Source organism: Bubalus kerabau, chromosome 10, assembly GCF_029407905.1.
Source record: "Bubalus kerabau isolate K-KA32 ecotype Philippines breed swamp buffalo chromosome 10, PCC_UOA_SB_1v2, whole genome shotgun sequence".
Taxonomy (NCBI): Eukaryota; Metazoa; Chordata; class Mammalia; order Artiodactyla; family Bovidae; genus Bubalus; species Bubalus kerabau.
In genome coordinates, this window is record NC_073633.1 from 107,659,654 (window position 1) to 107,673,021 (window position 13,368).

A 13,368-nucleotide genomic window follows, 5' to 3' on the forward strand; every position below is an offset into this window, starting at 1 on the left:
AATGATGAAAGAAATCTGAGAGGACACAAATAGATGGAGAAATATACCATGTTCATGGATCAGAAGAATCAATATAGTGAAAACGAGTATACTACCCAAAGCAATCTACAGATTCAATGCAATCCCTATCAAGCTACCAGCAGTATTTTTCAGGGAACTAAAACAAATAATTTCACAATCTGTATGGAAATACAAAAAAACCTCAAATAGCCAAAGCAATCTTGAGAAAGAAGAATGGAGCTAGAAGAATCTACCTGCCTGACTTCAGGCTATACTACAAAGCTAAAGTGATCAAGATAGTATGGTACTGGCACAAAGACAGAAATACAGATCAATGAAACAAAATAGAAAGCCCAGTGATAAGTCCACGCACCTATGGACACCTTATCTTTGACAAAGGAGGCAAGACTATACAATGGAGAAAAGACAATCTCTTTAACAAATGGTGCTGGGAAAACTGGTCAACCACTTGTAAAAGAATGAAACTAGAACACTTTCTAACACCATACACAAAAATAAACTCAAAATGGATTAAAGATTTAAACGTAAGACCAGAAACTATAAACCTCCTAGAGGAAAACATAGGCAAAACACTTTCTGACATAAATCACAGAAGGATCCTCTATGACCCACCTCCCAGAGTAATGGAAATAAAAGCAAAAATAAACAAATGGGACCTAATTATACTTAAAAGCTTTTGCACAATGAAGGAAAGTATAAGCAAGGTGAAAAGACAGCCTTCAGAATGGGAGAAAATAATAGCAAATGAAGCAACAGACAAAGAATTAATCTCAAAAATATACAAGCAGCTCCTGCAGCTCAATTCCAGAAAAATAAATGACCCAATCAAAAAAATGGGCCAAAGAACTAAGCAGACATTTCTCCAAAGAAAACATACAGATGGCTAAGAAACATATGAAAAGATGCTCAACATCACTGATTATCAGAGAAATGCAAATCAAAACCACAATGAGGTACCATCTCATGCCAGTCAGAATGGCTGCTATCAAAAAGTCTACAAACAATAAATGCTGGAGAGGGTATGGAGAAAAGGGAACCCTCTTACACTGTTGGTGGGAGTGCAAACTAGCACAGCCACTATGGATAACAGTGTGGAGATTCCTTAAAAAACTGGAAATAGAACTGCCATACAACCCAGCAATCCCACTGCTGGGCATACACCCCGAGGGAACCAGAATTGAAAGAGACATGTGTACCCCAGTGTTCACTGCAGCACTGTTTACAAAAGCCAGGACATGGAAGCAATCTAGTTGTCCATCAGCAGACAAATTGATAAGAAAGTTGTGGTACATATACATAATGGAATATTACTCAGCCATTAAAAATAATGCATTTGAAATCAGTTCTAATGAGGTAGATGAAACTGGAGTGTATTATACAGAGTGAAATAAGTCAGAAAGAAAAACACCAATACAGTATACTAACGCATATATATGGAATATAGAAAGATAGTAATGATGACCCTATATGAGACACAGCAAAATAGACACAAATGTAAAGAACAGTCTTTTGGACTCTGTGGAAGAAGACAACAGTGGGATGATTTGAGAGGGTAGTGTTGAAACATGTATATTATCATATGTGAAACGGATAGCCAGTCCAGGTTCGATGCATGAGACAGGGTGCTGAGGGCGGGTGCACTGGGATGACCCTGAGGGATGGACTGATGAGGGAGGTGGGAGGGGGGTTCAGGATGGGGAACACATGTACACCCATGGCTGATTCATGTCAATGTACGGCAAAAACCATTAAAATATTGTAAAGTAATTAGCCTCCAAATAAACTAAATAAATTAATGAAAAAACATAGAAAATCTAATACATGTAAAAAGAGGTGGCAAGAATACACAGAAGAACTGTACAAAAAAGATCTTCACAACCCAGATAATCATGATGGTGTGATCACTGACCTAGAGCCAGACATCCTGGAATGTGAAGTCAAGAGGGCCTTAGAAAGCATCACTACAAACAAAGCTACTGGAGGTGATGGAGTTCCAGTGGAGCTATTTCAAATCCTGAAAGATGATGTTGTGAAAGTGCTGTACTCAATATGCCAGCAAATTTGGTAAACTCAGTAGTGGCCACAGGACTGGAAAAGGGCAGTTTTCATTCCCATCCCTAAGAAAGGCAATGCCAAAGAATGCTCAAACTACTGCATAATTGCACTCATCTCACATGCTAGCAAAGTAATGCTCAAAATTCTCCAAGCCAGGCTTCAATAATAGTGAACCGTGAACTTCCAGATGTTCAAGCTGGTTTTAGAAAAGGCAGAGGAACCAGAGATCAAATTGCCAACATCTGCTGGATCATGGAAAAAGCAAGAGAGTTCCAGAAAAACATCTATTTCTGCTTTATTGACTATGCCAAAGCCTTTGACTGTGTGGATCACAATAAACTGTGGAAAATTCTGAAAGACGTGGGAATACCAGACCACCTGACCTACCTCTTGAGAAACCTTTATCCAGGTCAGGAAGCAACAGTTAGAACTGGACATGGAACAGACTGGTTCCAAATAGGAAAAGGAGTACGTCAAGGCTGTATATTGTCACCCTGCTTATTTAACTTCTATGCAGAGTACATCATGAGAAACGCTGGACTGGAACAAACACAAGCTGGAATCAAGATTGCCGGGAGAAATATCAATAACCTCAGATATGCACATGACACCACCCTTATGGCAGAAAGTGAAGAGGAACTAAAAAGCCTCTTGATGAAGGTGAAAGTGGAGAGTGAAAAAGTTGGCTTCAAGCTCAACATTCAGAAAACGAAGATCATGGCATCTGGTCCCATCACTTCATGGCAGATAGATGGGGAAACAGTGGAAACAGTGTCAGACTATTTTTTCGGGCTCCAAAATCACTGCAGATGGTGACTGCAGGCATGAAATTTAAAGATGCTTACACCTTGGAAGGAAAGTTATGACCAACCTAGATAGCACATTCAAAAGCAGAGACATTACTTTGCCAACAAAGGTCTGTCTAGTCAAGGCTATGGTTTTTCCAGTGGTCATGTACGGACGTGAGAGTTGGACTGTGAAGAAGGCTGAGCGCTGAAGAACTGATGCTTTTGAACTGTGGTGTTGGAGAAGACTCTTGAGAGTCCCTTGGACTGCAAGGAGATCCAACCAGTCCATTCTGAAGGAGATCAGCCCTGGGATTTCTTTGGAAGGAATGATGCTAAAGCTGAAACTCCAGTACTTTGGCTACCTCATGCGAAGAGTTGACTCATTGGCAAAGACTCTGATGCTGGGAGGGATTGGGGGCAGGAGGAGAAGGGGACGACGGAGGATGAGATGCCTGGGTAGCATCACTGACTCGATGTACGTGAGTGTGAGTGAACTCCGGGAGTTGGTGATGGATAGGGAGGCCTGGCATGCTGCGATTCATGGGGTCGCAAAGAGTCAGACACGACTGAGCAACTGAAGTGAAGTGTAGTGAAGTGAAGTCACTCAGTCGTGTCCAACTCTTTGTGACCCAATGGACTGTAGCCCACCAGGCTCCTCTGTCCATGGGATTCTCTAGGCAAGAATACTGGAGTGGGTTGCCATTTCCTTCTCCAGGGGATCTTCCCGACACAGGAATCGAACCCCGGTCTCCCACATTGTGGGCAGACACTTTATCCTCTGAGCCACCAGGAAAGCCCCTGAACTGAACTGAATACATGTATAAATTTATCTCAAAATCAGAAAATATTATTGAAAGAAAAATAATGAAATAAATGGAAAAGATGAATATTTATGCAAATTCATATTGGAAGATTTGATATCCAAAGATCACAGTTTTCTCCATATTAATTTATAAGTTTAATTCACATGGAGGAACAAAAGACCAAGAATGGAGAAGACAGTGGTGAGGGAAGAGGGAAGTCAGGAGTAAGAAACAGAGAAACACAGGATAAGCGTAAAGAGAAGAAAGATCTCACCTTCCCAGATGAAAGATGTACCTACCATAAAGCTATGGTCCTTTGGATTTTTTGGTTTTGACTCAGGGAGAGACAAGCAGACAAATGGAATATTAATTAGCCTAGAAACAGACTCACAAGCATGCACAGGAGTTTGGCATATGACAAAAGTTGCATTTCAAATCAGTAGGAAAAGGATTAACTGACTATTAAATGAATAGTTTAGTCAACTGGGTTATCTATTTAAAAAGAGATAAAAATACGACCCCCACCTCACAAATATATATAAATTAATTCCTAAAGTAGGGAAAACCACTAGACCATTCAGGTATGACCTAAATCAAATCCCTTATGATTATACAGTAGAAGTGAGAAATAGATTTAAGGGCCTAGATCTGATAGATAGAGTGCCTGATGAACTATGGAATGAGGTTCGTGACACTGTACAGGAGACAGGGATCAAGACCATCCCCATGGAAAAGAAATGCAAAAAAGCAAAATGGCTGTCTGGGGAGGCCTTACAAATAGCTGTGAAAAGAAGAGAAGCAAAAGGCAAAGGAGAAAAGGAAAGATATAAGCATCTGAATGCAGAGTTCCAAAGAATAGCAAGAAGAGATAACAAAGCCTTCCTCAGTGATCAGTGCAAAGAAATCGAGGAAAACAACAGAATGGGAAAGACTAGAGATCTCTTTAAGAAAATTAGAGATACCAAGGGCACATTTCATACAAAGATCGGCTCGATAAAGGACAGAAATGGTATGGACCTAACAGAAGCAGAAGATATTAAGAAGAGACTGCAAGAATACACAGAAGAACTGTACAAAAAAGATCTTCAGGACCCAGATAATCACGATGCTGTGATCACTGACCTAGAGTCAGACATCCTGGAACATGAGGTCAAGTGGGCCTTAGAAAGCATCACTACGAACAAAGCTAGTGGAGGTGATGGAATTCCAGTTGAGCTATTTCACATCCTGAAAGATGATGCTGTGAAAGTGCCAGGAGCCAGCATGAGGAACTCCACCAGTGGCAAAGGGCATGAGGAAGGAGGCTCAGCACACGCAAAGGCAGGATCGAGCCTCAAGAGTCCCCCTGGAAATTCTCGAGCATCTACCCCCAAAACCAGAGTCTGCCTACTTTACTGCTTTGTGCTCTCATGTACACCTCTGACTTTACGGGGGGCTGTCCCCCACCACCTCTCTCTGAAAAAGAGTTAACTTACAGCTCCAGTTGATAAAGTTGCTGGGCGTGATACGAGTGTTTTAACCTACAAACTCCTCTGAAGGTTATTCCAGCCACGTGATTGTTCACAGCCTCCCAATCGTGAGAGGCACGAGATGTTCTAAACTGTCTAAATACAGATTCCTTTGAGCAGTTAAAAGATTGATTAGAAATTGTATTGGTGAAGGGTTTTTCACTTGTTGGGCCAATGTTTGCTGCTAAGTTTCCATATCCCTTACCTGCTGTGTCCCTGGCAGTGTATTGATTAATATAATTGGTGTATAGGAATGTAAGTAGTACCTTTAATGTTTGTAACCTTGGACCCTTGAGTTAATTCTTTTTCTTGTTATAGCCCACCACACCTTTGCCCTATAGGAATGCAACTTTATCTAATGCTTTTGGAGGGTGGCGCCTGACTAATCACCTTTAGAGAAAAATAAGTTTTCTGAAGAACGGGTCTTAAAATGTTAACAGGTCTCTGGGCCAGAAGATGATGCAAATCACCTGAACTTTTGCATATGATAAGTTTGCAGGAAGAAAGCCTGGCTTACTGCATGACTCTACCCCTTCCCCCATTATCCTCTATGCATAACTTAAGGTATAAAAACTACTTTGGAAAATAAAGTGCGGGGCTTGTTCACCGAGCCATGTCGTTCTTTCTCTCACCTTCCGGCTGAATCCCATCTTGAACGTGGAGGCTCGTCAAGCCTACTAATTATGCCTGGGCTTCTAAGATCTGACCAGGGAGGCCTTAGTGTCTCCTCTCCTTCGGGAGAATGGGAGGACGCCTGAGGCCTACATAGGTGACGTATATTCCTTATTTTGGAATTTTATTGGCGTTCCACGTAAACCATGTTATTCAGCCTCTTTTCTCCACTGAATTTTCGCACTGAACTATCCTTATTTAACCATTCTTTATATCTTTAATTCTATCGTATCCTGATTGCCGAAGCCATCTCCCCTTTGAATTCCCTGGATCCACCGGGGCTAGACTCCGGCATGAAAGTGCTGCACTCAATATGCCAGCAAATTTGGAAAACTCAGTAGTGGCCACAGGACTGGAAAAGGTCAGTTTTCATCCCAATCCCAAAGAAAGGCAATGCCAAAGAATGCTCAAACTACTGCACAATTGCACTCATCTCACATGCTAGTAAAGTCGTGCTCAAAACTCTCCAAGCCAGGCTTCAGCAATACGTGAACCGTGAACTTCCTGATGTTCAAGCTGGTTTTAGAAAAGGCAGAGGAACCAGAGATCAAATTGCCAACATCCGCTGGATCATGGAAAAAGCAAGAGTTCCAGAAAAGCATCTATTTCTGCTTTATTGACTATGCCAAAGCCTTTGACTGTGTGGATCACAATAAACTGTGGGAAATTCTGAAAGAGATGGGAATACCAGACCACCTGATCTGCCTCTTGAGAAATCTGTATGCAGGTCAGGAAGCAACAGTTAGAACTGGACATGGAACACCAGACTGGTTCCAAATAGGAAAAGGAGTACGTCAAGGCTGTATACTGTCACCCTGCTCATTTAACTTCTATGCAGAGTACATCATGAGAAACGCTGGACTGGGAGACGCACAAGCTGGAATCAAGATTGCCGGGAGAAATATCAATAACCTCAGATATGCGGATGACACCACCCTTATGGCAGAAAGTGAAGAGGAACTCAAAAGCCTCTTGATGAAGGTGAAAGTGGACAGTGAAAAAGTTGGCTTCAAGCTCAACATTCAGAAAATGAAGATCATGGCATCCGGTCCCATCACTTCATGGGAGATAGATGGGGAAACAGTGGAAACAGTGTCAGACTTTATTTTTCTGGGCTCCAAAATCACTGCAGATGGTGACTGCAGCCATGAAATTTAAAGACGCTTACTCCTTGGAAGGAAAGTTATGACCAACCTAGACAGAATATTGAAAAGCAGAGACATGACTTTGCCAACAAAGGTCCGTCTAGTCAAGGCTATGGTTTTTCCTGTGGTCAAGTGTGGGTGTGAGAGTTGGAGTATGAAGAAGGCTGAGTGCCGAAGAATTGATGCTTTTGAACTGTGGTGTTGGAGAAGACTCTTAAGAGTCCCTTGGACTGCAAGGAGATCCAACCAGTCCATTCTGAAGGAGATCAGCCCTGGGATTTCTTTGGAAGGAATGATGCTAAAGCTGAAACTCCAGTACTTTGGGTCACCTCATGTGAAGAGCTGACTCACTGGAAAAGACCCTGATGCTGGGAGGGATTGGGGGCAGGAGGAGAAGGGGACGACAGAGGATGAGATGGTTGGATGGCATCACTGACTCGATGGATGTGAGTCTGAGTGAACTCTGGGAGTTGGTGATGGACAGGGAGGCCTGGTGTGCTGTGATTCATGGGGTCGCAGAGTCAGACACGACTGAGCGACTGAACTAACTAAAAGAAAACAAAAGATAATATCTTAGTGCATTGAGACAGGAATAGGTTTCATTTTGAAAGATTCAAAGAAATCATCAGCCTAATTTAAACCCAAAGGAACTAGGAAAAGAACAAACTGAACCAAAAGTTAGCAGAAGGAAAAAATAATAACAAAGACTAAAGCAGAAATAAATGAAACAGAAGAACAACAAAAAAATTAACAAAACTTTTTTAGAATTAGTTTTCTGAAAATATCAACAAACTGACAAACTCTCAGATTAAGAAAAAATGAGAGAAGATTCAGCTAAAGTCAGAAACTAAAGAGAAGGCCTTATGAGAAACTAAATCATACACCAACAAGTTGAATAATTTTAGAATGGATAAATTTCTAGAAATATACAATCTACCAGTACTGAATTATGAAGAAATAGAGAATCTGAACAGACCCATAATCAGTAAGGACACTGAATCAAAAATCTCCCAACACAGAAAAGCACAGCCACCCGCAAGGTGGCTTAAGTGGGCAATTCTTAAAAAGCATCTAGGAGAGTACTGGGATCATTCCTCCTCACACTGTCCCTAAAAAAACTGAAAAGAACACTTTCAAATTAATTTTATGAGTTAAGCATTACCCTGAAACCAAAGCCAGAGAAAGATACTACCAAAATAAAAGAAAATTATAGTCCAATATTTCTGATGGAAACTGATATAAACTCAACAAAATGCTAGCAAACTGAATTCAGCAGCACATAAAAAGGATTATACACCATTATCAAGTAAGATTTTAGAATGCAAGAATGGTTCAAGATTCAAAAATCAATCCATGTAATACACCACATTAACAGAAGGAAGGACAAAAACCACATGATCATCTCAACTGATACAGAAAAAGTATTTGATAAAATTCAATAACCTTTCATGATTTCAAAAAAAAAAAACAACCCATTAACAACACGCTAGGAATAGAAGGAAACCACTTCAACATAATAAAGCCACGTAAGAGCCCACAGCAAATATCACACGCAACGGTGAAAACCCGAAGGCTTTCCTCTCATATCGGAAACAAGGCAAGGCTGCTTCCTCTCAGCACTTCTATTCAACACAGCACCGAAAGTCTGACCCAGAGCAGTCAGGCAAGAAAAAGAAATTAAAGACATCTAAATTGGAAAGGAAGAAGTAGAACTGTATCTGCTTCCGGATAATATGATCTTATATGGAAAAAACCCTAAAGACTGCACACACAAAAATCCCATTAGAATAAGAGAAGCCAGCAATATTACAGTGTACAAAGATCAACACACAGAAATCAGTTATGTTTCTATGTGCTAACAATGAAGTTTTCCAAAAGGAAACTGGAGGGGATCTCATTATAATGAGCATCTAAAATAATAAAATACTTAGAAATTAACTTGACCAAGGGGTCAAAAGACTTGGATCATTAAAGTTACAAAACATTATGAAAGAAATGTAAAAAGACACAAATAAATGGAAAGATACTTCATCCTGGCAGACTGGAAGGCAATGTTGTTAAAATATCCACAGTACCCCATAGAGTCAACATAATCCCCATCAAAATCCCGATAACATTTTTGCATAAATATTAAGATTTAAATTAAAAATATTAAATATTAAGTATTGATTAAATATTAATATTAAACATTAAGGTTTAAATATTAAGATCTAAAAAATCTTAAAATTCATATGTAATCTCAGAGGACCCTTAAAAGCCAAAACAATCTTGAAAAAGAAGGAACAAACTTGGAGGTCTCATACTTCTTGATTTCAAAACACATTACAAAACTACAGCAATCAAAGCATTTTTGACTTAAATAAAGACAAACATACAGACCAATGGAACAGAAGAGAGAGCCCAGAAATAAATCTTTAGGCACATGGTCAAATGATCTTTGCAAGGATGCCTATGGGAAAAGGACAGTCTCTTCAACAAATGATGCTGGGCAAACTGGGTGTTCATAAACACAGAAAAAGGAAGTTGGATCCTCCCTCAATCTAGATACCAAAACTAACTCAAAATGAATTTAAGATCAAAATGTAAAACCTAAAATTATAAAGCTCCTAGAAGAAAACAGAGGCAAGGCCTCATGATGTTGGATGTGGCAGTGATTTCCTGGATCTGACATCAAAAGCACAAGCAGCAAAGGCAAAAACAGACAAATTGGGCTGACATTAAAATAGAAAACCTCCTTGCATCAAAGGAAACAAGCAAAGTGAAAACGACAACCTACGGAATAGAAGAAAAAATTTGCAAATCATGTATCTGATAGGGTGTTAATATCCAGAATATATAAATAACTCTGACAACTCAACAACAAAAAAGTAAATAAATCTGATTAAAAAGTAGGCAAAGGACTTCAACAGACATTCATTCAATGATATACAAATGGCTAAGAGCATATGTAAAGATGCCACTAATTATTATAGAAATGCATTAAATCTACAATGAGATATCTATTCATATTCATGAGGAGGGCCAGGATCAAAAGGCAGAAATAACAAGTACAGGTGAGAATGTGGAGAAGCTGGACCCTTGTGCGCTACAGATAGGAATGCAAAATGGTGCAGCTGCAGTGGAAAACAGCATGCAGGGTCCTCAAAAGACTGAAAAGAGAACCGTCACAAGAGCCAGCGCTCCACGTCTGGGCACACACGCAGAGGAACTGAGAGCACGATGTCAGTGAGATACCTGCACACCACGTGCACTGCAGAGCCACCCACAGCAGCCAGTGAGTGCAAGCGACTCGTGTCCATCAGACGGTGAATGGATAAGCAAAATATGGTACATACATAGAATGACATATTATTCAGTCTTAACAAGGAAGGAAAATCTGTCACACGCCACAACATGGATGAACACTGAGGACATTACCCTAACTGAAGTCAGCTAGTCACAAAAGATAAATACTGAATGATCCCACTTTTATCAGGCATCTAAAATAGTCAAACTCAGAGAGAGAGAAAGACGAATGGTGGTGGCTGTTGGAGATTAGGAGGAGGGGAAAACGGGGAGTTGTTCAATGGGTACAGAATTCAGTTCTGCAAGATGAAAAAGTTCTAGGGATCTGTTGCATAAAATGTGAACAGTCAACACACTGACCTGTACACTTAAAAGTGGCTAAGATGGCATATTTTTTAAATTTTTAAATTGGAGGATAATTGCTTTACAGGACTCTGTGGTGTTCTGTCAGACATCAACAAGAATCAGCCACAGGCACACCCATGTCCCCTCCCTCCCGGACCCCCTCCCATCTTCTCCCACCCCAGCCTGCAGCCTGAGCTTCCGGAGTCGTACAGCAGGTTCCCATTCTATCTGTTTCACACACGGGCCTGTACATTTCCACGTTACTCCCTCCTCCCATGTCCGTAGGTCTGTTCTCTATGTCTGTTTCTCCACTGCTGCCCTGAAAATAAATTCATCAGTGCCATCTTTTTAGATTCCATATACTACTACTACTACTACTAAGTCGCTCAGTCGTGTCCGACTCTGTGCGGCCCCATAGATGCCAGCCCACCAGGCTCCCTCATTCCTGGGATTGTCCGGGCAAGAACACTGGAGTGGGTTGCCATTTCCTTCTCCAATGCATGAAAGGGAAAAGTGAAAGTGAAGTCGCTCAGTCGTGTCCGACTCTTCGTGACCCCATGGACTGCAGCTACCAGGCTCCTCTCCATGGGATTTTCCAGGCAAGAGTACTGGAGTGGGTGCCATTGTCCTCTCCGAGATTCCATATATGTCAGTATATGATATTTATATCTCTCTTTCTGTAAGATGGTAATTTTTATGTTATGTGTATTTTGCCACAATTTTAAATCTTTTTAAAGATTCAAAACATGTAAATCTTAAGAGATGGGTAAATTTGGTTATATTAAAATGTCAAATCTGATAATGGCAAAAACATCATCAACCACAGTTTAAGACAAGTAAAAACTCTGAAAGAAATTCACAAAATACATAATTATCAAGGATGAGTAGTTAGAATAGTTAAAGGACTCCAACAAACCAGTAACATTAGAAAATCACTGCAACACTGTGTTAGAGAACACACAGAAACCTAAACTTGTCTCAGAGGCAGAATGGATAAATAACTAGATAATTCATATAAAAGAACATTACACAGCAACTAAAATATATGAAACAGATTCTTATTTATCAACTTGTATAAATTTTAAAAACAAGTCAAGTAAAAACAATTCACAGTACTACATGCCTTTTATGCACACTTTAGAAACACAAGCTAATAGTACATACTGTTCAGTGTAACACAGTATACAAAGCGAGGGCGCTAAACAAGCATCAATTCAGTCCACCATCCACTCTTTGCCTGTACCTGTTCTGCTAAGTGTGGTTTTTAAAAAACTCTTTTTTTCCGCATTTGTGGCTGACAGTATGTCTACTCCCAGCCTCTTCCCCCTTGGGTTTAAACTGAGCCAGTGTTCCATCTTCAGTTCTGTCTCACTTGATCTAACAACAGGATTTGATCTGGCTGGTCATTTTCATCCCTGAAACACTTTTTCACTTAGCTTCTGAGACAATGCACATGCCTGTTTTCTTCCCAAATTCCTCGTCCCTTTTTCTCTGTCTTCTTTGCTCATTCCTCTTGCACTTATGACTCTCTTAACGATGTAACAGCTCAGAGTTTAAACCTTTGTTGTTTTTTTTTCTATTTATACTGACACTATAGGCATTCTCATTCTTTTCATGATTCTAAATACTACTTATATATTGCCAAATCCCAAATTCGTATCTTTAGATGAGACTTCTCTCCCAAATTCCAGATTCATATGCCCTGGTGGTGGTGGTGGTTTAGTCGCTAAGTCGTGTCTGACTCTTGTGACCCCATGGACTGTAAGCCCACCAGGCTCGCCTGTCCATGAGATTCTCCAGGCAAGAATACTGGAGTGGGTTGCCATTTCCTTCTCCATCATATGCCCTACTGTCTATTAAACATCTCTGTAGGTCTAACAGACATCTCAGACTCAGCTGGTTCAACTGCACTCTACCCACCCAACACCTCTCCATCGGCATACTGAAAGTGAAAGTTACTCAGTCATATCCAACTCTTTGTGACCCCATGGACTATACAGTCCATGGGATTCTCCAGGCCAGAATAATGGAGTGGGTAGCCTCTCTCTATTCCAGCAGATCTTCCTGACCCAGGAATCGAACTGGGGTCTCCTACATTGCAGGTGGATTCCTCACCAGCTGAGCCACCAGGGAAGTCTTCATCGGTGTATCAGTTGATGGCAACTTCACCCTTCCAGTGATTCTGGCCAAAAACCCTGGCACGACCTTAGATTCTTCCTGCTCTCACACACTCTACTTCCAGGCCATCAAGAAATCTCAGCACTAATATCAAACTAGACTGTAAAATCTGACTACATCATACAACCTACTCTGCTACCCTATGGTCTAAATCAATGCCATCTCTTGCTGGGGTTAATGCAACAGCTTCCTAACTGATCTCCATGTTTCTAGGGACTTGTCCCACCACAGGATTATCATGCTTGGCAAACAGAATTACCTTTCTCAGAGAACTCAGGCCATGTCATCTTCCACTCAAAGCTCCCAGTGACACGTGCTTCACTGGGAGGAGCCACAGTCCTTGCAACAGGCCCCCGTGCCAGGCACGACCTGCACAGCCACAGCCCTTCCTCCAGATGACCGTCCCATGTCCTCCTTTCCCACGACTCTTTCCTCACTCACTCGACACACCCACACACACCTCCTCCTGTTCACAAACAACCCAGGCATATACCCACCTGAGGGTCTTACCACTGGCTGATCCCATTACCTGGAGATCTCTTTCCTGGGTATCGATATAGCTCACGTT

General features: G+C 41.0%; 1 protein-coding gene across 6 annotated transcripts in view; it reads right to left on the minus strand.

Annotated features, from left to right (window-relative positions):
• The window catches only part of RPS6KA5 (ribosomal protein S6 kinase A5), a 195,537-nt gene that overhangs the window by 62,851 nt on the left and 119,318 nt on the right, over positions 1-13,368 (minus strand). The gene's annotated exons all lie outside the window — the stretch shown is intronic.